Source organism: Protopterus annectens, chromosome 17.part0 (genome assembly GCF_019279795.1).
Source record: "Protopterus annectens isolate FY-2018-M chromosome 17.part0, PAN1.0, whole genome shotgun sequence".
Classification (NCBI taxonomy): domain Eukaryota; kingdom Metazoa; phylum Chordata; order Ceratodontiformes; family Protopteridae; genus Protopterus; species Protopterus annectens.
In genome coordinates, this window is record NC_056751.1 from 146,560,783 (window position 1) to 146,585,807 (window position 25,025).

Sequence of the window (25,025 nt, forward strand, 5' to 3'; positions counted from 1 at the left end):
GGTACAATAACCTTTACAAGCCTAGCCAAAATTACCCAGGATATGACAATATTATGTCTTAATTCCCCAGATGTGGGATGGGGTAGTATCAGGGTAGTGGGTCTTTGGGTGTTGGAGCCCAGAGCCATTTTACAGATTGCCTTTGTCCATAAGGGATGTGGGGAGTATCCTGGGAGTGAATTTATGGTTCTTCATCCATTTATCAAAATTATTTTTAAAGCGACTGAGGGGTGGGCTTTGTTTTATGAAGAAGGAAAGTTTATTCCATAGAAAAGATAGCCTTTGAGATATGAATCTGTCTCTCCAGCAAGTTCTGTTAGAGTCACAAATAGGATTCAGTTCCATGGAACATGTAACCCTCATATAATTTTTCTTGTGAATATGTAACATTTTATCTTAATTGGACTGTAATCCAGGACAGTATCACTTTGTCTCCAGAGTAAAGTGAATATAGAATAAATTTAAAAAATCTGATGAGTATCTCACCAGGATCATGTTATTTTATCCACTACTTTGTTTATTTACTCAATTAAGAATGTTGATTTCTATACAGGACAGTTTTCCACTGCATAATGTGTAACTGAATGCACAAATTTTTAACTTATTTGTTTTCTGCCTATAGGCATATTTGTATTCTTTTAATTTCTCCCAAGTCTTTTGGGTTTCTAATACCATGACGGGAATGGACCCTATTCCTAAGTCAAAGTATGATTAAAGTTCATGAAATTAGTATTGTTTCAATCTTTGATGTCAGCCAGTAGTGCTCTTCACAGTAGCCGCGGTGTGCCCAATAATGACTCCTTCTGCAGTTCTTATAGAGTTACATGTATTGGTAACCTATCCAAATATGACTGTAAATTCTTTTTTTTAAGACCCGTTGCTCCTACTACTGTTGGAACTGTCTGGGTATCTTTCTTCCCCATGGCTCTCATTTCTGCCTGCAGATTCTGATATTTTGTGACTTTGTGTCTGTCTCTATGCAAGATACTGTAGTCACTGGATGTGGCAATTTCCGTGATCAATGCTACTCTTCTTGTCTTCTTTTCTTGGACCACTGTATCTAGTTTTCTAGCATCTATCTTTTCAACTGTTGGTAATGGATGATCCCATGTGATGTGGACTTCATTTTCTATGATGCTTTGTGGCTCATGTTTGCACAATCCCCAGTGCAACAGTCTTGCCATAATATTATGCCTTTCGGTATGCAGTCCTTCTGCCATTAGTATGTTGCAACGAGGTGTGCAACTGTTTCAAATTCAGTTTTACAAAACCTACATTTTTCTGTTTCTCCCAGATGTTCAATGGACTTTATAAACCAATGTGTACGCAGCCCATTATCTTGGGCCGCCAATATTCACCTTTTATCTCTTGGTTTGAATTTTCCTCTCCTTAACCATTCCTGTGTTCGTTCCTGAACACGAGGTTCTTCCAGAAGTATTCTATACTTGCAATTATATTTATGCTTTTTCCACATTTCTTGCCTTCTCTTCTGATCCTTCACCTTATATTCTTTATTTTGTTTTTGGCACATTCAGTTGCTGCCTGATTTTTTTATCTACTTCTGGTTTGATTTCCATTCCTGCTTGATGCTGATAAGCTTCTGCTAGATTAAGCAGAGAAGTCATCTTAGATTTATTCTCCTCATGTTTCAAAACTTTCACTACGTTTGGGTCTTGTGAGGTCAGCAGATATGTGTGGAGTCCCACGATTGCAGATCTATACATATCAATTTCAAGGAGGCCCATCCCTCTTTCAGAATGGGAATATATAATCTTGTTATGCACTGATTTTTCTAAATCATTTGGTGAGCATGAAGCATCCTTCTTGTTTTCCTATTTAATCTGGCCAACACGTTTTGGTGCCAGTCAGTCGCTCCAAAACTGTAAGTTAGGACAGGAAGAGTAAATTGGTTTATAGCTTGGATTTGTTCCTAGATGTCAGTGCTATTTTCAGGATTAATTTAAGTCTTCTGAAGTATTCCTTACTAAGTTTTATTCGCAACATCCCTCTGCAACTTTCAGATTTACGGTCATTGACATTATTAAGGGAGACAGAACAAATAAGAGTGGCTGGCACAACATATTGAACAATAAACAAAAAAGATTGATAATTAAGTTGGGGGGGTCTAATTCCTCCTGGATTAAATGAATTGTTGTAAACAGCCAATTATTTTCTTGTTTCTATATGGGTGTGTGTATATAAGGAGTGTATTGTTATTTCTATGGTTACACTGAGGAAGGCTTGAAACTAATGCCAAAACCGGTCTGTTTGTGATAACTTTATAATAAAAGTTACACTTTTTTACAGCTTGGTGCTGGCTTCTTTACCTTGGATTGGTCCGGAGCCACTGTGCAGGCACTGGCTTCTGAGGGTGTATTCAGGCCTATGGACTTGCATATTAAACTGATGATAAGGATGGCTGAAGATCTTATAACTTTAATCAGGGGAAGCCAACCACCCTCTTCTAAAAGACCTAGGACTGAATTTGTTTATGAATCTTCTGACCAGGATTCAGATTTTTCTGATGATCTGGATTTGCCCTTATCTACTTATGAGGATTCTGATGCAGAGGACTCTATTCCCCTCTGCTTCCCCTCCAGAGGATTTTTCTTTTGGTGAAACCTTGCATACTCTAAGGGAGCATTTCCACAGAGAAATCCAGGATTTTTCTGATTCGAAAAAGAGGCTTAGGGATTTCTTACTCTTGCATCAGCATAGGCCTTTAGCTATACCACCTGTACTAGACATTGTTGATGATGCCTTTTTGGAATCTAATTTGGCCCCTGATTCTTTGCCTCCTGCTCCCAGAAAACCTGACAGATATTACAGTATTCCTGATTCTCACAAGTTCCTTTTTAAAAATCCTATTGCAGATCCAGAGACTATTTCACAGGGACCCAAGGGCATTAAGGCCTCTCCTGCCAAAAACCCTATCCCTTCTAATAGAGACTCCAGGGTGCTGGATAGATGGGGTAAGAAGGTTTACACTTCTGCAGCCTTCGCCATTAGGGCCTTAAACTGTCAGTTTCATATGTTAAAGTATCAACAACATATTGTTGGATTGCTTAAACAGAAAATGATGTTGGTTCCTGACTGTGCTGAAAATAAGTAATTACAGGATTTAATGCATTCTGCTGAACAGGTTGGAAAACATACTTTGCAATGTTGGTTTGATTTTTTATAGGCCTCTTGCAGGGCTGCTGTCACTGGGTCTGTACTCAGAAGGCATGCTTGGCTTAAGGAGCAATCTTTGCCTGATCATGTTAAAGCTAAACTGTTGGATGCTCCCTTAAATCAGGACCGCCTGTTTGGCAACAAAGCTGAGGAAGTTCTTAAAAAGATGGAAGATAAAGCTAAATCTATGCAAACTGTTAAAGATTTCAAGTTCAACCTCCAAGATTTAGTAGGCATTGGCCCTCTAAGAATTGGTCCTTTACGGCTCCTTCCAGGTCTCAATCCAAACACAGACACAGCATAAATCCCAGGGTACGCACAGGACTAAGCAGTGGGGGGCTTCCACTTCCAAATCTGGGAGTAATAAGACTCCCCCCTATGGAATACTGTCTCAATGACTTGATTTTAAAACTTCCAAGCACTTCTCAACTGAATGCTTTTTTAGGGGGAAAGATTGGTCTGCAGGCCAAAAACTGGGAACTCATTACCCTGGACAAATGGGTTTTAAATATAGTGTCCCAAGGATACAGGTTTCACTTCCACACATTACCAACGCCAAAAGGTTGGCCAGATCTACCCCCAAATCAGTGGGCAGAGGCTCAAAAGCAAATAATCTCTCTTTTAAACATAAAGGCTATTCAGACTGTACCAGAAGAGGAAAAAGGGCAAGGTTTCTACTCAAGACTTTTCCTGGTACCCAGAAAAGACAATTCATAGTGTCCTATTCTGGACCTGTCTACTCTAAACACCTTTTCAGTGATTCCAAAATTCAAGATGCTGACTCTTCACCAGTTGCTTCCTATGCTAGGAAAAGATGCCTGGATGGTAACACTCGACTTAAAGGAAGCATACCTGCATATCCCAATCAGGGAATCTTGCAGAAGATACCTACGCTTCAAAGCAGGCTACAGTCACTTCCAGTTCTCTGCACTGCCCTTTGGCTTATCTACTGCGCCCAGGGTATTCACAAAGTGCCTAGCCCCAGTCATCACATTTTGCAGACAAAGAAATATTCAAATTTACCCATACCTGGACGATTGTCTAATTCAGGCAGAAAGCCAGGACATACTTTTGAATCATCTGGCCTTTGTACAAAGGGTGCTAACTTGTCTGGGGTATACCATAAACGAAAAGAAATCACACCTAGTACCCTGTCAACAAGTCATATTCCTGGGGGCAAGCTTGAGTACAACTTCCCAGATGGCTTTCCTCATGCCAGAGAAACAAATTCATTTGACAACTTACTTCAAACAAGTGGCCACAAAAATCCTACTGTCTCCAAGGCAAATACTACAAGCCTTGTGGTTCATGGCCTCCTGCATTCTTTTACTTCCATATGCAAAACTGCATATGAGGAAACCACGATGGTATCTAAAAAGCCTATGGTGTCAACATTCTCAGGATCTAGATGATTCCTGTCATACCTTGCCTACGCCTAGAGTTTCTTTGGTGGGCAGAGGCCTGCCACCAAAACAAGGGACTACCATTCACACCACCCCCTGCCGCCCAAACCCTAACAGACGCATCAGATTATGCATGGGGGGCTCACCTGGCAGGGAAGTGCATTCAGGGCAAATGGAACCCAAGTCAACTGCACTTGCATATCAATCAAAAAGAAATGTTAGCTGTACGGAATGCTCTGACAGCCATCAAGGACCACATTCTTCCAGGGCAATTAATGGTAAAGACGGACAACACCACTGTTATGTGGTACATAAACAAGCAGAGAGGTACACATTCTTACCCCCTATGTAGACAAGCCATGGCATTGTGGAACACAGCCCTGAGCTACCAAGTGCATCTACAAGCTCAATTCCTGCCATGAAATCTAAATACACTGGCAGACGAACTAAGCAGAAACCTCATGGACCCACATGAGTGGAAGCTGGAACCAAGGATTTTCAACATGTTGACAAGCAAATAGGGGAGCCCAGATATAGACCTGTTTGTCTCCCCCAGAACTATCAATTGGACAAATTTTGCACAAGGACTCCCCACAAACAAGCTTGGAAAGTGGATGCTGTGTCCTTCAGCTGGAAAAACCTATCGGTTTATGCCTTTCCTCCTCTGCCTCTGCTCTCCAAAGTACTACTAAAGATCAAACAAGACAAACCAAGGACGATTTTGATTGCACCAGACTGGCCATGCCAACACTGGTACCCCCTCTTGCGCAGAGTGTCACTGTTGGCCCCATGGTACCTGCCTCAGACTCCTACCCTATTGTCTTGGCAGGAGAACCAGATTCTGCACCCTCAGCTTCATACACTGAATCTAGCAGCCTGGCTAATTACCTAATCTCTCCTTTACCATCCCTCAGTAAACCAGTGATGGATATCATTTTAGAGGCAAGGAGGCCTATTACTAGAAAATCTTATGCTGAAAAATGGAAAAGATTCTGTGCCTGGAACCATTCTCAAAGGATGAGCACAGTAGTGCCCAATTTACCCCAGATTTTACAATGCTTAACTGAGATGCTTCACAAGGGCCTGTCTTTCTCCTCCATCAGAATTCAAGCCTCGGCGATTTCATCTCATTATAACACAGAACCTCCCCTCTTCTCTCATCCACTGCTTAATCAGTTCCTCAGAGGGGACAAAAATCTACGACCACCCATGAGAGCCCCAACTCCAGCCTGGGACCTTAACTTTGTATTGGAAAAGCTCACCCTTCCTCCTTTCGAACCAGCTGCCACTGCAGATTTAAAATTTCTCTCTTGGAAAACAGCTTTCCTTTTAGCAATCACTTCAGCAAGAAGGATATCTGAATTACAGGCCCTCATGACAGTGGAGCCTTTCATCATCTTTCCTGCAGACAGGGTGTCCCTCAGGACCAATCCCTCCTTCATGCCCAAGGTGGTATTCACTGTGGCCCTTAGTCAGTCCATTCATTTGCCAACCTTCTTTCCTAACCCACAGAATAAAGGGGAACGGATACTGCACTCCTTAGACGTGCACAGACAACTCAGATTCTATTTGGAGAGGACTAATCCTCAAAGGAAATCTGACCAACTGCTGGTGGCATTTGCTGCAGGGGCAGAGCGGAAGGCTTTTTCAAAGCAAACCATTTCCAAATGGATAGGCCATTGCATTCATTTTTGCTACAAGCACCATGGAAAAACTATCCCACAGGGGATCAGACCCCACTCAACCAGGGATGCATCTATCTCTACAGCCTTTCTCAGAGGCGTCCCTACCAGGGACATCCTAGAAGCTGCTACCTGGAGTTCAGTACATTCACCAAGCATTACCATCTGCCAATTTTCTCTAAATCCAGAGCTGGCTTTGCCACTGCAGTCTTGCAGGGTCTTATAACTGGTCCTAATGCTATCTAAATTCCTCCTCCCAACCTTAGCTTTGGGAATCTACCCATATGTGATGACTGCAGCAGTGAAACACGAAGAACATAGTACAGTTGTGTACACTTACCATAAATGTAGATGTTCGAGTGTATTCACTGTTGCAGTCCTGGTTACCCTCCCTCCAGCCCCCTTTCTTCTTTTGGGCTATACATCTACTCTACTTTACTATGCTCAAAAGCTTTTTGGTGTATTTGCTTTTTTGTTGGAGGTATAACCTTGTATGTTTAAAGATTTAATTGCTTCCCATTAGGGGGGCACCTGACATCTGGAGCAAGAAAAATTGATGTAATGGCGTCGGCGGCATGTTTTATACCCCTGACAACCTGACGTCATGGAAGAAGGGGCAGCAACGGACGCAGGACCCAAGACTTTGTTAATCAGGCCGACTGAGGGCTACTACAAGCAGATAACCCAATTGTGATGACTGCAACAGTGAATACACTCGAACATCTGCATTTATAGTAAGTGCACACAACTGTACTTTCTGCAGGCACTGGGATCCCTGGTGGCGGCCATCACATTAGTACTGCTAGCACGGTCCCACGTGAGAGTCCTACATTGACTTCTATCCTCCCAATAGTGTATCCTTACTTATCCTCTGTCTCATTACATTCAAATTACCAATCGTTGCAAGAAGGAGCTATCTTGGTGGATGGAATTCGAAGACATTCTTTTGGGTCGGCCATTTGTTTCATCTCATCCCCAGACCATAGTGATTGCTCCCAGATTGGGTTGAGGGGACATTTTCAGGGAAGGACTGTCAAAAGCACTTGGTCCCCAGTACAGGCCAGTCTGCACATCAGAGTTCTGGAACTGAAGAAAGTGCTTTTAGCATTACAAGCCTTTCAAACTGTCCTCCCTCTAAGAATGATTACAGTTCAGTCAGACAACATGTCAGTAGTCTGGTACATCAACAAACAAGGTGTTAACCAAGTCTTAACCCCTCCATCGAGAAGCTCTCAGAGTGTGGCAATGGGCAATCTCTTCAAACCGCTTGCTGGTAGTAAAGCATATCTTGAGGAACTCAAACATGATAGCAGACAAATTGAGCAGGTGCATGCTCCTGCCCCACGAGTGGTCTCTCAGTCCCAGAGTAGCGAAGGAAATTTTCTGCTGCTGGGGCCAGCCTTCTGTGATCTGTTTGAATCCCCCCAGAACAACAACAACTTGGCCCTAATCCCCCCTCAGGGGAAGTCCCCGAGTGATGCTCTCCTTCACGATTAGACCTCGGGGCTACTCTGTGCCTTTCCCCCCATTCTTCTAATACCCCTTTTCTTAAAGAAAGCCATAAGGTTGAAGAGCAAAGTGATTCTAATTGCCCCATTCTGGCCTCGACAAGTCTGGTTCCCCTTTCATTGGCCTTGTCTGCATCAACATCCATGGACTCTGGACCCAGATCCAGATCTCCTGTCCCATCCTCCGAGATTAGTTCACTCCAACCTGAAATTTACAACTTGGTGCTCCAGTTCCATTGATTAACAGTTTATTTTTATTTTTTATTTATTTAACATTTGTTGACCGGGAATGTCCGACTAGGTTCCACAGAGCCTGTTTTCAGCGGAGGCCCAGGGAGAAATGCTCCAGATGCATGTCTTTGGAATGTGGGAGGAAACCGGAGTACCCGGAGGAAACCCACGCGAACACAGGGAGAACATGCAAACTCCACACAGAAGGCACCCCAGCCGAGAATCAAACTGGAGAACCTCTTGCTGTGAGGTGACAAAGTTAACCACTGCACCACTGTGTCATTTATCCTTGGCACCCTATCCTCCTTCCCCCTCCTTCAGGTATAATAACTTATCTTCTCCAGTCTGAAAAATGTTGCTAGCTTCCAATAAACCTTCCACAAGGAGTCTCTACCTCAGCAAATGGAAAAGATTTTCCTTATGGGCTCGCAATCATAAACTTGACCCTTTTTTGGCATCGGTTGAAGAGGTTCTGCAATTTTTGTCTTCATTCTTCAAACAAGGAGCTTCTTCTTCTGCCATCAGATTTCAGCTTGCTGCTATTTCTGATTTCTATAACAGGTTTGAAGGACAGTCTTTAATTTCACATAGACTGTGCAAGGTTTTTCTAAAGGGAACATTAGGTGAAAGCCTCCTTATAGGGAACTCCTTGTTCCCTGGGATCTTACTATGGCTTTGCAATCTTTGGTCCAGTCACGCTTTGAGCCGGTGGCTACCTGTGACTTGAAATTTCTTTCATGGAAGACCATTTTCTTAATAACCATTACATCCACTAGGAGGATTTCAGAGATGCATGTGTTGTCCTCAAAACCCACATATTTGATTTTTTTATAAAGGCAGGGTATCACTAAGAAGCAATCCATCTTTTCTTCCTAAGGCCGTGTCTGAGACTAACATTAATCAGTTCATGGAGTTGCCAATATTCTTCCTAAATTTTCCAGCAAGGGAGAATAGTACTTGCATTTCTTGGATGTTCACAGACAATTGTGTTTTTATCTCAACAGAACTAAAGATTTCAGGAAAATGGACCAGTTATTTGTTTCCTTTTCAGGTCCTTCCATGGGCAGATCACTTTCAAAGGTCACATTATCTAAGTGGTTAAGATAATGCATTACCTTTGTCTACAGCAAGAAAAACCTCCAACTGTCAGCCCCAGTTAAAGCACCCTCCAAAAGAGCAGTAGCCACGTCTGCTGTTTTCTACTCTAAGGCTTCCATGGATGATATACATGCAGCCGTGACATGGGCTTCTCCACATACCTTTATTACTCATTACAAAGTGGATCTGGTCTCCAGTGGAAGAGCATCATTTGGTTCTATGGTACTCAGGAATATACTTCCATAAGGCCTCCCAAGGTACAAGGTAGCTGGGGACTCTGTCCCATATATCAAGCATAAAATGAAGATTGACAATACCAGATAAAGAAGTTATGTACTCATCATAACACTCCTTCGGTTTTCTTGATCTTCATTTATCCTTGGGACCCTATCCTCCTTCCCCCTCCTTCAGACTCCTTGAGGAACAGATCGTAGTCCTAGTTATCTGTTTCTTCATGTATGACCTTGGACATAGTCCCTTCAGTGGTTATAGTATTACTTTTCCTGGTCTTTTATTATAGCTGCAAACTCGATCTGAGGTAATTAAAGGGAGGCATTTTGGGTAGGGACTTGGCTCAGGAGTTTTTTTGTTGGCGCGAGCTGTTGTAATGACCGATCAAGTACCAAGGCTCGGAACAGAGTCCCATATGTCAAGGATTAATGAAGATCAGCAACACAGATAGAACGTTATGATGAGTACATAACTTCTTTTTTTGGTTGACGAACACTTTCCTGTTTAAAGGTCAGACTTTGTGTTTTAACAGACTGTCATAAGACTGTATTGTACTTTTAAATGAGAGCGCTCTTTTTTTCCAATCAGTTTAAAATGTATTTATATATTTATTTATTTAACATTTGGTGACTGGGAAAGTCTGACAGGGTCAGAAAGCCATTTTCAGCAGAGGCCCGGGGAGAAAAGCTCCACAACAAACTGCATCATAGGATATGATAAAAACACAGAGTCTAATTCTGATAAAGTTAACAAACATGAGCAAGAGAATCCCCAAACTACATCGCAGCATATAATAAAAGCACAGAGTTTAAATCTTATAAACATGAGCAAGACAATTTACATTTTGCATAAGACATTTCAAATCTAAAAACTAAAAATAATGTCAGGATGACACTGAGGTATACAGGGAAGTAAGACTGAGTGGGTGGTTTACCAGGGTGTACTGCATATAAAAATTATTCTAGAGGAGAGAACAGATGCTAAGATGCAGGGATGTAGAGGAAGAGGGGATGAAAGTAGAAACTAAAGGGGAAGTAAGGAAAACCGAGGTTATTAGAGAGAGAGGAGGGTTAAAGGGGGAAAGTGAGTGAGGAGTGGGGGTGGGGTACATGGAAGAAGGAGAAGTAAAGGAGAATTAGCTAGTTTTGGATAAGGGCAAATACATGATTTGAGAAGGAAGTTCTTTAAAATGTGTTTAAATCTGTTGAGGTTAGGTATAGCTCTGATATTTATAGGTAATCTATTCCAAAGTTTAGTGATTGTGTAGGAGTATAGGCACTGTCCAGATTTTTTGTTTGGTCTGTATAGGATTACTAAATTTATTTTATTGCATTTGTTTACTGGGAAAGTCCACTGGTCCTGAAAAGAGCCCATTTTCAGTGGAGGCCCGGGGAGAAAATCTCCACATTTAATGACATACAAATAAAATGTTACAAATTAATACAGGATGTATAAGACAATAGTAACACATCAAGTAAAGAATGGCAAGTTAGAGTAATGTGATGATAACATTGAATCAGTTGATAATGACAGTGGAGAGTTATTTCATACAGTGCTGGCAGTAAGAATAGAAAACTGTTTGTATGTAAGTAATAGCAGAGAAATGAGTTTAGGATGAAGGATGAGAGAGGGAGATAGGCTGAGGTTGGGATAGCAGAGCGTAAAGTGACAGTAGAAGGAAATGGTTTGATAGAAGGAAGGGGAAGATAGGCTAGTTATAGAGTGTGATAGAGAAAGGACAGAATAAGGATTGTAAGAGGTCAGGTTATGGTGTTGTCATTAGGGGTGCAGGTGCATATCCAGTGTGAGGAGAGATGCAATTTTAGGGATCTTTTAAAGGTGGTGGAATTACTGATAGCCCTGAGTGAGGCAGGGGAGATTATTCCATAGCTTGGAGGCAGTAAAAGAGTGCAATATGTGGCCAGCTGTGAGCTTTGGTTTATCAGTGTTAAATGCCATTTTGCTTTCTGACCTTAGGAATCGCTTAGGATGGTAGGTGGTCAGAATGTGGGAGAGGGATGGGCAAGACTGCTGGATCATAAATAAGTTTATGAGCAATAGTTGTGAATAAGTGAGGTGATGGGGGAATTCGAGCCAGTTTAGTTGGTGTAGTGAGGAACAGTGGTGGGAGGATTATTTAGCATTTGTAGCAAATTTGGCAACTTTGTTGTAGCATGAGTTGAGTTTTACTTTTAGAGAGGATTGAATGTTGGTGAGGATGGGGCACTATATAGGAGAGTTGGAAGCAGGAATGATGAGGGAACAGCCTTTTTAGCAGAGTAGCTGTGAAAGTAGTTGTGCCTGTAAAGGGCACCCAATTTTTGATGTTTTTTTTTTTATGTTATTGTAGATATGAAGGTCAAAGGTGAAGCTGTCAGTGATGGCACAGAGTAATTTGGTACTGGGAACGACATCAATTGTAGTAGTATTTTGTGATTGGATGGAGATTTCAGACTTCTCAATTTGGCTTGATTTTTTGGGGGTAGATATTAGGAGTTTAGTTTTAGTGGGGTTAAGGGTGAGATGGTTTTGTGACATCCAGGATTCATTTGAGGTAAATGCTTCTTGGGTAAGTTGCTGTAGTGCAGAGATAGATTTAGAAGAGCAGATTATAGTAGAGCCATCTGCATATTGGATAAAAGTACTATGGGTGAGAGAAGTGTTGAAGTCATTGATGAATATACTGAATAAAAGGGGACCCAGTGTAGATCCCTAGGGCACCCATGTATTAGTATTGATGAAAGGGGAGGAGAAGTGCCAGATGGTAGATTGTTGCCAATTGCAGAGATAGTTATGGAACCAATGAAGGATGGGGGGGATGCCAAGGTTGGAGAGTTTAGTTAGCAGATGGGAGTGGGAAATTGTGTCGAATGCTTTTGAAAGATCAAGAACGAGTGCAGAGACTATGGATCCAGCATCCTGAGCTCTATTTACTGTAAACAGGAAGGAAATGAGGGTGGTATTGATGCTATGCCCTGGCCTAAAGCCATATTGAGTGGAGGAAAGGAGTTGATTAACCAGATGACTAAGGAGCTGGGTGTGAATGCATTTTTCAAGTGTTTTTGAGATGGGGGAAAGGATAGTGATAGGTCAGAAGTTAGAGTTTCAAACTGTCTTTTTTACGCTTTGTGGATTTGTCTTATTAAACCCTTGCTGAGTATTATTCAGGTGGATACTCATTTTTGGTGGGTTTGTGCCATCATACTTTCGTCGAGCAAGTCCGTTTCTTTTGGTTTACGTTTGGTTTGTTTACACTCTTATTGTCTCTGTATAATTATATAAAGGTTTTTCTGATTAATATTGTTAGTGTGGGTTTTTCTTTGTAGTCTTCCCTCTCTCCGATAGCTTTTACATCTTCTCTCCACTTTCCCTTATATATTTCGGTGTACTCTGTACTACCAAGGTTGGTAGTCTTTATTTCCTTTCTCTTCTTGTTAAAAAAGAAAACAAAAAGTAGATAGTACTAGTTTTTGTTTCTTTTTCTACACTTTGCCGTTATCTTAGCTACCATTGCTGGTAGTTTTTTTGTACCTTCAGGTATTCCTTTCTACCATTGTTGGTAGCCCCTTTCTTTCCCCTATCTCTGTCTGCCTTTTTTGCCTTGTAGTGTGGTGTGTTTGTGTGTGTGATTGTTGTGGTTGAATCATGGCCAAGAAACTAAAGGTACCACTGGGTTTAAGAAATGCCTGGAGTGTAACCACAAACTGCCCATTTCTGATGGGCACTCACTTTATGTTTATTGCCTGGGCTCGGTGCACTTACAAGAAGATTGTTCCATTTGTCATGGTTTTAGTCACCAGGCCCTGGTGGAAAGTTAGAATAAATTGTTACTAAAGGGAATGATAAAATCTTCCTTTGAGGAGGCCTTATCTGGTCATTCTAGTAAAAGCAAAATGGTTGATCTGATGTTGTTAATCTTCATTCATTCCTTACTGATGGGTATCGGTTCCGTCCTTGGAACCGAGTTGGCCGTTATAACAAGCTCACATCAGCCAAAAGACTCTCGAGCTAAGCGTACCCATAGTGCCCCACTCTCTATCACCTCAGATCTCGTTTGCCGCATATACTATCAAGACATGTCAAGCCAGCTCTCAAGCTAAGTCATTTAAAAATTTCTACTTCTTAAAATTCCTTTGTTGTTTACTTGTAAAACCTCTTCACTAGTCGTTTAGAGTTTGCTTTACCCTCTGAAGTCTTGTTCTTATTTCTGTACCAGGTTTGTGGTATTCTTTGTATCATTGCTGGTACAGTCCTCCCTAACCTCTGAGGTAACTCCCAGCACCATTCTTGGTATCCCCCTCTCTTTACCCTTTTTCCTATTCCTTGTTAACTTTTCTCTCCTTAACCGCGGTAGTATGTAATTTGTGATTGTATTTGTGTATACTGTGGACAGGTGCTTTCTGTACATTTAATGATGGCAGTCAAAAAAGGAACGACAGGCTTCAAACAGTGCTATAAGTGCGGTAGGAAAATGCCGAACACAGGCAGTCACTTATCTTGTGTTTATTGTCTTGGGGTTCCGCATTTGAAAGTTGAACCTCCTTGCGACATTTGTAAGGCCTTTAACTCCTGTACTTTGACAGAAAGGAAAAATAAACTGATTCTGAAGGGTCTTCTAAAAACTCCTTTCTCAGAGGCTATTTCTGAGATGGAGGGTTCATCCCCTCCTAAAAAAGGGCACAAGCAGAGAAGCCATTCTGTTCCCTTATATGCAAAATTGGTTAAATCTTTTGAACCGAAGACAAAAATTTCTAAATTGACTCCAGGAATCTTGGCATTGGGGCCATCAGCCCCATCTACGGTGCCTTCTTCGATACCAAGATCTCAATCAGCAACTGTGGTGCCGGCCTCAACACCAGTGATTCAGACTTCCATTACTGTACCATCCTCGGCACCAACACCGCAAGCTATCCCCATGGTACCTCTTGCGAGTATGGAACCACCCAGAACTTCTTCTCCCATGGCAACAGTACAGGCACCCCTTTCAGCACCAAAAATAGTTTTTCCAACTCCGGTCACTGTCCCCCCCACCCCCATACATCTTGCTAGTCCTTTGACCATGATGCTGAAAGATGAGGTATTGCCTCGGACCCAATATTCCCTGGGGGCAGATCCCTTTTTTGGGCAGCAGTACAGCCCCTTTTTTGAAATGCCTTGATTCTCCATTGGGAATGTCCACTCGCTTCTCCAGGAGCCTTTTGGAAATGGACATAGTGAGACTTGTGGATCAGCTGTTGGCGGACAGAGGATTTCGAACTCCTTCCGAATCCTACCCCCACCCGGAGCCGAGGAAGTTTCTCCACAGACTCCGACATACATTCCTCCTTCGACCTCCTTGGAGGTATCAGAGCCCTCGACACTGACACCTATCCCAGTACTATCTTCTTCAGTTCCATTGGTAGCCCTTACCATGGCTCCGGAGACTACCCTTTGGACATTGACTCACTCGGAGCTGAGCCATCCTCGGGTTCATGACTGGGCTGTCAGTACTGTGACCCCTAGTATGGTGCCTATTTTTTCTATGGCGCCGTCTACTATGGTTCCGGTCCCCTTGGCGGCACCAAGTCCTCCTGTGGCTCCTTCCCTGGGGGTGGGCTCGTCGGACTGGGGTGTGATCCCGGTCCTGAGGTTGTCTTTCTTGGTTCCAGGCTCCCAGTCCACTTTCCAGGTGATGGAGAGGGCACAATACCTCTGCTGCCTCACAGTTGGTCCCTTTGGCACCAGAGACTCCTATATTCCTGTCCTCTGAACCGCAGCTGACACAGTCCACTACTGTAGGACATCAAGCAAGAGAACCTCAAGATAACCTTCGACAAGGTACCCACTCTTCAGAATCCTCTTCAGATGTTCCTGCCGAGGAGGTACCATGTAAGAGATAGTGTAAGAGGAAGCACGTGGATTTCCCTGAGGAATCCCTTACCTAAGATACAGACTACAATGAAGGGGAAGAGTCCCCACAGTTGCCCCCTGAGGATGTTTCCTTTGGAGACATACTGGAAATTTTAAAGCAGCTGGGAGACTGGAAGCCCACTAACCTTTCCTCTGAGGAGTCTGTATTCTTGCAGGCTTTCCACGCTGGACCCTTTACTTCTTGGGTGACCTTGCCTGCAGATGACCTGGTACAGCTCATCGTGCAGCACGTGTGGAGGAATCCTGACACTGTTGAATCTATCCCCCGGAGACCAGACAAAAGTCTTTCTCCACCGGAAGACAGTCCACATTGGTCTAAAGGCCTGCCAGTAGACGCTATGGTGGTGGAGGCGGCCACTAAGAAAGAGCTCGCCGAGGAGAGCCATTCTGTCCATCCCCTGAACAGGGAGTCTTGGGTGACTGACAGCTTAGGGAAGCAGGTGTTTTCTTCGTCGACCTTTGCTATCTGGTCCTTAAATTACTTGGCACACTTTACCAGGCTCTAGAGAGACCTAATCTTGGAAAACTCTGGAACCTTAGCAGGAGCAGTCTCTGCTGAGGTATTCGACAAAGTTGCCCCACAGCTTGCCACCCTGGAATTTTTATCTAGCTCATCTATGCGGTTAATCTCATACTACTGAAGGGATGGCTAGAGCAGCAGGTGCAGGCGTTGTCATGAGATGCCACACTTGGATATGCCTATGTGATTTTGTGGACCCTTTTAAGTCTTCCTTTCTCAACGCTCCAGTGGAAGCTTCTTCCCTTTTTGGTCCAAAAGTGAAAGACACATTGGCCAGTGTAAAAAGGACGGCAAGACACTGTCTGCTGTGGGCATACATTTTTCCACCCCCCCCCAATAATCCTACTCTAGGAATCAGAGGAGTGGAAAGATGTGGTGCAAGAAATACCAGGTTCCATTCCGTGACACACATGGCGAGTTTACCTCCCAGGACAGAGGGGGAAACTCATCTGGAAGATGCCCCCTCAAAGGCAGAGGGTGTCTGCATAATCAGGGATCCAGAGATTCTTTCTCTGAACAGCTTCTATCAGCGGTCTTGAAGAGCAGCCTGATTACTTACCTCTGGAAGAATTTGGGGGATGGTTTTCTCTGCATCATCTTGCCTGGCATTCCATAACCACAGAATCTGATGTTGTTAATCTTCTTTCCATTCATCACTGATGGATTCAGTTCTGAGCCCTCGGAACCGATCAACCTATTACCAAACTCGCGCCAGCCAAAAAAACTCTCAAGCTGAGTCTCTACCCAGAATGCCCTCCTCCCTGTTACCTCAGATCTCATTTGCCACATAGTCATAAAGCCGCATTTCAGCCGAGTTCTCAGATAAGTGAAACCTTTTTGATATTTGTGTAAAAATTTTTGGATATCTTCATATTTTATTAAGTAATTCGTATTTCTGGTGTCTCTAACCTTGTTCTTTCCTCTCTACCCAGTTGTTACTGTTGGTAAACTTTCAAGTACCATTGTTGGTACGGCTTTTCTTCCCTTACCCTTGTGGGATTTCCTGGTATTGTTTCTCCTGTTTAACCTGTTAGATTTCACCTTTATTCAGGTGTTTTCCTTTTCTTCTCTACATACCAGTGTATTGTTATATTTGTGATTTTTTGAACGGAGTTGACATTATTATAGTTGAATTATACAGTTGACTTGTGCTGTTTTTCTACCAAAATGTTGGATAAGAAGGGTACTTCAGGTTTTAAGAATTGTACGTCTTGTAAGGGCAAGTTACCTAACAGTGATTCTCATGATGACTGTGTATACTGTTTGGGAGTGGCCTACCTTTCGGTGCAGCCTCCATGTGACATTTGTCACAGTTTCAGCCAACGCACTCTTAATGAACGCAAAAATAAACCCATTCTGAAAGGCTTACGCAAGTCTCCCTTCTCAGAGGCCATTTCTGCGACAGAGGTCTCAACCCCTCCTTCTAAGGACAAAAAGAGATGACACTCTGTTCCTTCTTTACCATCGGGTGATCACAGCAAGCCAAACAAATCAAAGGTCCCTAAGTTATCGTCGGAGCATAAATCTGTCTCTTTGGCTCAGTCTTCTTCGGCTCTCACCATCTCAAAACCTTCTATACCGACACCTGTTTTGGCACCGGTCCTGCATCCGGCACTGATAATAGACCTTACTATGTCTATTTCGACTTCGGCATCTGTAGCCACTTCGGCTTAGGGCACACCTTTGACTACACCATTAGTTTCCATTTTAGAACCGACTGTTTCAGCTCCGAGTGCCACTTCAGTAGCGAGCGTTGTACCGACCTCACTACATTTGACCCCTTTACTTCCGGTCTCGAAACCAGAGACTTCGGTGCTGGCAGACCTTGCACCAAGAACCCGATACTCCCCCTCCATAGATCCGTTTCTGGGCCAAGCGTATAACCCATTCCTCAAACGTCCTGACTCTCTCTCTGGGGTATCCACTAGATCCACTAGGAACCTTTCGGAACACAATGTGGTGTGTCTTCTAGACCAGCTGTTGTGATGTGTCTTGTAGACCAGCTGTTGTTAGCCAGGGGGATTCCCTCACTTTCTAAGACCCATCCACCTGCAGGACTTGGGTTGCCTTATCGACATACTCCATCATACACTCCTCCTTTGACCATGCTCCGACAACCTTCTTGAAACCCATCACCTCGGCGCCTACAGTGCATCTCACTCCGGTTCAGAGTATGTCTCTTTGGTCTGGTGCATCTCAGTCTAGCTCCGAGTTTGTCCCTTTAGTCTTTGGTTCCCGCTGAACCAGTCCTTCCTCAATCTGGGGATTGGGGGATGGGTGCATCGGCCCGGGGTATGGAGCCACCTCTCTCCTCGGTTCCATCCTCTGCACCGATGGCTAGGTCCGTGCTGATCCTGCTTGAGGCTCCATCCGTGGGGGCAGGTTCATTGGAGCGGGGTGTGACCCCGGTCCTGAGGTTGTCTTTCTCAGTTCCGGGCTCCCATCCCTCTTTGGGCAGGCCTGCTTTCCATGCAATGAAGAGGGCTCTTGTTTCTGGCAGCACTCCTTTGATGTTGGAACCCCAGATCTGAAGTAGTTAACTTCATTTGATCATCAACCTGTGGGTTCTGGATCCGATATGGATACGAGCTGGCAGCTTACCAAGCTAAAGATCCGAGCTCCAAGCTCCTCCCCCTTACCCATACTACACTGCAACCTCCTTCCAATCTTCAGATCTTGTTTGCCATGGCTTCGCCAGCATGGGATTCTTGAGCTCCAGGCAGGTTCGTTAGATTTTCATCTAACTTTCGGTCTGTGTGTGTTCATTTGAGTTTTAAAATACTTCAAAACCCTGTCCTTTTTTACCCTGGGTTTTACATTTAAAAAAAAAAATAGTGTAGTGGAGTAGGAAAGTTGCTGAACTTTCTGTCTGTGTAGGCCTCCCCTTCTCGCCCGTAGTGTGTGTGTGTGTGTGTGTGTGTGTGTGTGCTGATTTCTGAGCTTGTTTAAGTTAGTTATGTCGGCATGTCAGAAGTCAAGTTTTTCTAAGTGCACAGAGTGTGGCCATAAGCTCTTGCCGGCCGATGGTCTCACGCTGTGCGTAGGTTGTTTGGGGGTTCCCCATCTGACATCCCGTTGCAAGATTTGTACAGCTTTTATGCTGATTCTGGCAGGACTTTTACCCGCAGAGTCAGCTACTTCTTCTGCAGCATCTTCATCAGTCACGGCCATGACTGTTCAGTCTTCCGGCCCTCCTCCCCTGTCCGGGACTCACACTCCCACCTCTAAACAGGGAGAGAGAGAGGTCAAGAAAGATAAACACAGAGAAAAAGAAAGAGATAGAGTCAGGGAGAGGGGTCGCAAGAGGCAAGCGGATCCGTTGCCCCCCCACACCACGATAAGGTGATCTCAACACCAGAAAAAACTGCTAGGCTGTCTTCCCCTCGGCTCCGTTCTCCATGATTCTCCCCAGAGCCGGAGGAGGAGGCTCGGCCCACTTCAAGGTCATTCTCGCATCAGCCTTCCCGGCCGGTGTTGTTGGTGTCCTCGAGATCCACAAGGAGCCTCTCTGAAGCCGATATGGACCAGATGATGAGAAGGTTCCTGCAAACTCAGTTGCAGATGGGAGTGTTGGTGGCTCCTCCCAAGCCGGAGCGGGGAATTCTGCTCTGACATTTACCCCCATAGCTCCTTCTCTGATCCACCCGCAGGTTTCGGAGTCCATGGATCCAAGGAGCCCCGGAGTCAGGGGGGCCGCGCCGATGGTCCCTCCTACCTCGACGCCACCATGCCCTCGAGCCTGTCGGATCCGAGCTCTCAGAGCTGAGATCTGGGCATCGGATCTGAGGTGATGGGTGTGTTGTCGTCCCCATTGTGGTCAGTGCATACCGTCTCCTTGGGTCCGGCTGTTCCGACCACAGCTCCAATCCCCTCATCTGATCCGAGGGCACGGCTACCCACACTACTAGTTTCAGGGAAGCCAGTTCCCCTTCAGCTTTTGATGTTGTGGAGAGGGTTCTCTCTGGAGGATCGAGACTCCTCACTCTTTCCTCGGAGTCCGCCCCGGCTCCTTCGCAACTGAGTATGTCTTCCATCATCCAGTCCTCCCAGGGACAACCTATGTCCGACATGCCCAAGACAGTTCCTCTTGAGGAATATGAGACGGTTTACGAGCCCTCCCCAGAGAGTCCCACGCAAGGAGGCCCCTCGCAAATGCCAGTGCAAAAGGAGGCACATGGACTCCCCCGAGTTCCTCACTGAGGATACCGACTTGGAGGAAGAGGAAGGTTCCCCCAGATCACCCCCCCTGAAGATGTCTCCTTCAGAGACATAATGGAAAGTCTTCACCAGTTAGGGGGTTGGTCTGCCCAAAAACCTTCCTGGGATGAGTTGGTATTTCTAGAGGCGTTCGATGCAGGCCCATCTATCTCTTGGGTGCCTCCGGCCGACCCTCTGGTGGACCTCATTACCACCAGAGCCTGGAAGGAACTGGGCACTGTAGAGCCAATACCCATATGGCCAGACAAAGTATTGAGCCCTCCTGCGAACACTTGGAGTAAGGGTTCCCCAGTTGATGCCATGGTGGTGGCGGTGGCCACTAAAAAGGAACTCGCCCAGGAAAGTTCCTCAGTCCATCCCCCGGACAAGGAGACTAGGGCGATGGATTGTCTTGGAAAGCGGATGTCTGCTTCAGCTACCTTTGCTATAAGGGTGCTGAATTACATGGCCCACGTAATTAGACTGCAGCATGACCTCGTGAAGGAGTATGTACAGGTTTGCCTGGAGTCCATTTTAGCCGAGGATAAACTGACATTCTCGACTCGTATGGCCACTCTCAATTCTGTTTTGAATACGTACATGCGTTTACTCTCTCACACCACCGAGGGAACCGCTAGGGTCTGGTATTGCCATGAGGCATCATGCCTGGCTCCAGCTTTACGATTTTTCGGAATCTTTCTAGGTGTCCTTCGCTAATGCCCCTTTTTAACAGTTCAACCTTGTTCGGGAAGACTGTCTGAGATGAGCTTGTCCAGAGTGAGAAGTACGGGAAAACGCTGTCAGCCATCGGGATCCGCTTCTCTAACCCTCAAAGATCCTTCTCTAGGAACCAGCGAGGGCAAAAGAAGCTGTAATTCCAGAAATCTCAGAAGTCCCACAATGCTCAGGACTCCTCCTCCCCCAAAAGCAGAGGGTGACAAGGTGGATCCAGGCCCAGAGGCATATGGGGACCGAAAAACTTCGGGTCACGGGTACCTTTTTCCGACTGACCCGCGCAGCAGCCCTGAGGGGTTGTCCAACTGCTCCTCTCTGGAGGCAGCTGGGGGGGTGTGTGTATTAGAGGCACCTAGCCCAGTGGGAGTCCAACAAGTCAGATCGCTGGGTGCTTCGAATAATATCCAGAGGCTATTCTATTCCTTTCATAAACGGTCCCCTATACACAAGGTGTTTCCCGGATGTCCCACACGCTCAACGGGTGGCGGCAGCTTTGGAAATAAGAAAGCTGCTAGAAAAAAGAGCAATCCAGCAAGTGCTCCCAGACCAATGCAGATCAAGCATCTATTCCAGGTTCTTTTTGGTGCCGATTCTCGACCTATCCACATTGAACCTGTCCATTGCCAAGGAAAAGTTCCGGATGGTCACTACAATCCGTCCTGCTCTTCTTGCAGGAGGAAGACTGGATGTGCTCAATAGACCTCAAGGATGCATACTATCATATCCTGATGGACAGGTGATCCAGGAGCTTCCTCCACTTTCGGCTAGGAGCCAGTCATTACCAGTTCAGGGTCCTACCCTTCGGTCTCAGCACAGCCCCCAGGGTGTTTACCAAGGTCATGGCAGTTGTAGCGGCCCACCTGAGGCTTCGGACATTCAGGTCTTTCCATACCTGGACAACTGGCTTCTCACTGCCTCCACCAGGCATCAACTTGTACTAGCCAGAAATTTCTTCCTTCAGTTGTCGACTCGGCTGGGTATCACAATAAATCTCAAGAAGTCTTCTCTTCAACCTGTTCAAATTCTAGACTTCATAGGCGCAAAAATAGATTCTCTTCAGGCCAGAATATTCTTGACACCAGACAGACTTCACAGCCTGGCTCTTCATGTCTTGGCGCTCCTTCAGACTCCTGCACCCCCAGCGGAGTTAGTTCTGAGAGCCCTACGGTTCATGGCAGCAGCTATAAATCTGGTTCCTTGTGCACGTCTGCATATGAGAGTGTTACAGTGGACGTTCAAGTTCAGTGATCTCTACTCCATCAGTCTGTAGACTTTCGATTCCTCTGAGCAAAGTGTGCAAAACTTCTCTCATGTGGTGGCTTCAATCCCAGGACCTGTGAGAAGGAGGTCCCTTTGTTACACATCCGCCCCAAGCCACGGTGACCACGGATGCCTCCCGCTTAGGGTGGGGGGCATTGTTCGGGCAGGACTGTCCGAGGCACGTGGACTCCAAGCGAGACCGTTGTGCATATCAGTGTTCTAGAGATGAAAACAATCCTTTTAGCGTTGCAAGCCCTTCATACCTCTCTTCCTCTGGGAACTTTTGCGATCCAGTCAGACAATAGTCAGTGGTCTGATACATCAACAAACAGGGGGGAACCAGGTCCTATCCACTTTGTTGAGAGGCCATGAGAGTGTGGGAATGTGCGATCCCCACTGACCACTTTCTGATAGCAACGCACATCCCGGGTCGGTCCAACTTTTTGGCAGACAAACTGAGCAGGACTATCCTTTCACCTTACGAGTGGTCTCTGAACCCTTATGTAGCGGAAAAGATCTTCCTCAGATGGGGTCAGCCTTGCTGCGATCTCTTTGCATCTCTGTCCAATGCAAAGTGCAGTGAGTTTTTCGCTCTGATTTCCCTGAAGGGGGAAGCCCCCAGAGATGCTCTTGTCCATACTTGGCCACCTGGTCTTCTTTATGCATATCCCCTGCTTCCTCTCATGACAAAATTCTTACAGAAAGATCATCGGTTGGGGAGCAGAGTTATCCTCATAGCCCCATTCTGGCCTTGTCAAGTTTGGTTCCCTTGCCTGGTGTCTCATCTTCTAGCTCCGCCCTGGATTTTGGATCCCATTCCGGATCTTATTCGTCATCTCTCGGGAATTCCTCCTCCGAATCTGGACAGCCTCAAGCTCATAGCTTGGTTGCTCCAGTTCCATTAGTTGCCAGGACTCCCGGTATCTCTTCCCCAGTTAAATCCATTCTGGTAGCGGCACACAAGTCCTGAACCAGAAAAGTTTATAGTAGTAAATGGAAAAGTTTTTCCATTTGGGCTTCGCAGAGAAATGTGAATCCTTTTACTGCTCCAGTTCCAGCGGTGTGAGACATTTTCCAACAAGGGGCCACCTGTTCCACAATAAAAGTCCAGCTAGTGGCTATTTCCCATTTTCACATAGGAGAAAATTCAGGTTCCCTAGCTGCTGCCAGAATTTGCAAGACTTTTGTGAAAGGAACTTTTCTTTTGAGACCCCCTATCAAAAATTCTTACCCGCCGTGGGATTTGACTTTGTTTCTTCAGACCTTAGTTGCACCCTCGTTCGAGCCCGCAGGATCAGTTGACTTGAAATTCTTGTTGTAGAAGACAGCCTTCCTGGTGGCTATTACTTCAGCCAGGAGAGTGTTGGAGCTTCAGGAGCTATATTTGAAACTCCCATACCTACAAGGATAGGGTATCTCTCAGGACTAACCTGTCTTTTTTTCCTAAAGTTGCTTCGGAGTCAAACATTAATCATTTTATTAATTTGCCTGTATTTTTCCTTAATTTTCAAAATAAAGGGGAATACAAACTTCATTTGCTAGATGTTCACAGGCAGTTCTGTTTTTACTTGCATAGGTCCACACCCTTTCATAAATCTGATCAGGTTTTCGTTTTCTTTGCTAAACCCTTTTTGGGAAAACCTCCTTCTTCAAAGGTGACTCTCACTAAATGGATTTTGCTTTATATTTTACAAGCATGTAAAGAATTTGGATTACCAGAAGCAGAAGGGGTTCATGCTTACTCTACCTGTTCTATGGCTACTTCTGCTGCATTCTGGTCTAGAGTTTCCCTGGATGATATTTGTTCAGCAGCTACGTGGGCCTCCTCTCACACCTTTATTACTCATTATAAGCTAGATTTTGTGCCTGGAGAAAGGGCTTCCTTTGGCTCTGCAGTGCTTTTGAATATCCTTCCTTAAGGGCCTCCCAAGATTTTGGTTAGCTGGGGACTCTGTCACAAAGGTTGATGATCGAATGAAGTTAACTACTACAGATAAAGAAGTTATGTACTCATCATAACGTTCCATCTGACTAGTTAGACTTCATTTGTCAGCAACCTTCCTTCCCTCCCTCCCTCCTTCCCCCTGACCTTGGTGGTTATTTCTCTGTTTGGGCTCGATGTCTTGAGTTTGACGAGCCTGGTGTGTGTGTTCGGGTCAGGTTTTTGGCTTAGGTTGTTGTGTGTCACGTATTGGGTGGCAAACTCCAATCTGAGGATTGGAAGGAGGTTGCAGTGTAGTATGGGTAAGGGGGAGGAGCTTGGAGCTCAGATCTTTAGCTTGGAAAGCTGCCGGCTCTGATCCATATTGGATCCGGAACCCACAGGTTGCTGACAAATGACGTCTAACTACTCAGATGGAACATTATGGTGAGCACATAACTTCTTTTTTTCACCTCCTGAGCTACAGCTGTCACAGACCAACCCCCCCCCCCCGGGAGCCCCCTTAAAAGAAGACATGCAAGAGGAAGCACATGGACTCACCCGAGGAGTCCGTAACGGAAGACACTGATTACAATGATGGTAAAGGGTCCACATGGTCACCTCCTGATGACCTCCATCTGAGACATCATGGAGATATTAAAGCAGAGAGGTGACTGGAAGCCCTACAACCCTTCATCTGAGAAGTCCATGTTCCTGCAGACTTTTCGCGCCTGGCCTCCTACCTGTTGGGTGACCCAGCCTGTCGATGAGCTTGTTCAGCTCGTCGTGCAGTGCACTTGGAAGAAACCTGATTCCATTGAGACGATCCCTCGGAGACAAGACAAAATTCTTTCCCCTCCTGAGGAGAACCCACATTGGTCCAAAGGGTTACCAGTTGATACTATGGTGGTGGCAGTGGCCACGATAAAGGACTTGGCTGAGGAAAGTCCAACTGTCCACCCACCCAACAGGGAGTCCCGGGTGGTGGACAGACTTGGGAAGCGTGTTTTTGCATCCAGGGACCTTTGTTATATGGTCCCTGAATTATTTGGCACATTTTACGAGGCTCAGAGGAACTTGATCTCCGAGCTCTCTGGGATGCTCGCAGGACAGTTGTCTGATGAGGTCAGGGACAAAGTGGCCTTGCAGCTTGCA

General features: G+C 45.1%; 1 protein-coding gene across 1 annotated transcript in view; it reads left to right on the plus strand.

The window, feature by feature from the left end:
• Positions 1-25,025, plus strand: part of ERCC6L2 (ERCC excision repair 6 like 2) — a 1,190,567-nt gene that overhangs the window by 187,448 nt on the left and 978,094 nt on the right. The gene's annotated exons all lie outside the window — the stretch shown is intronic.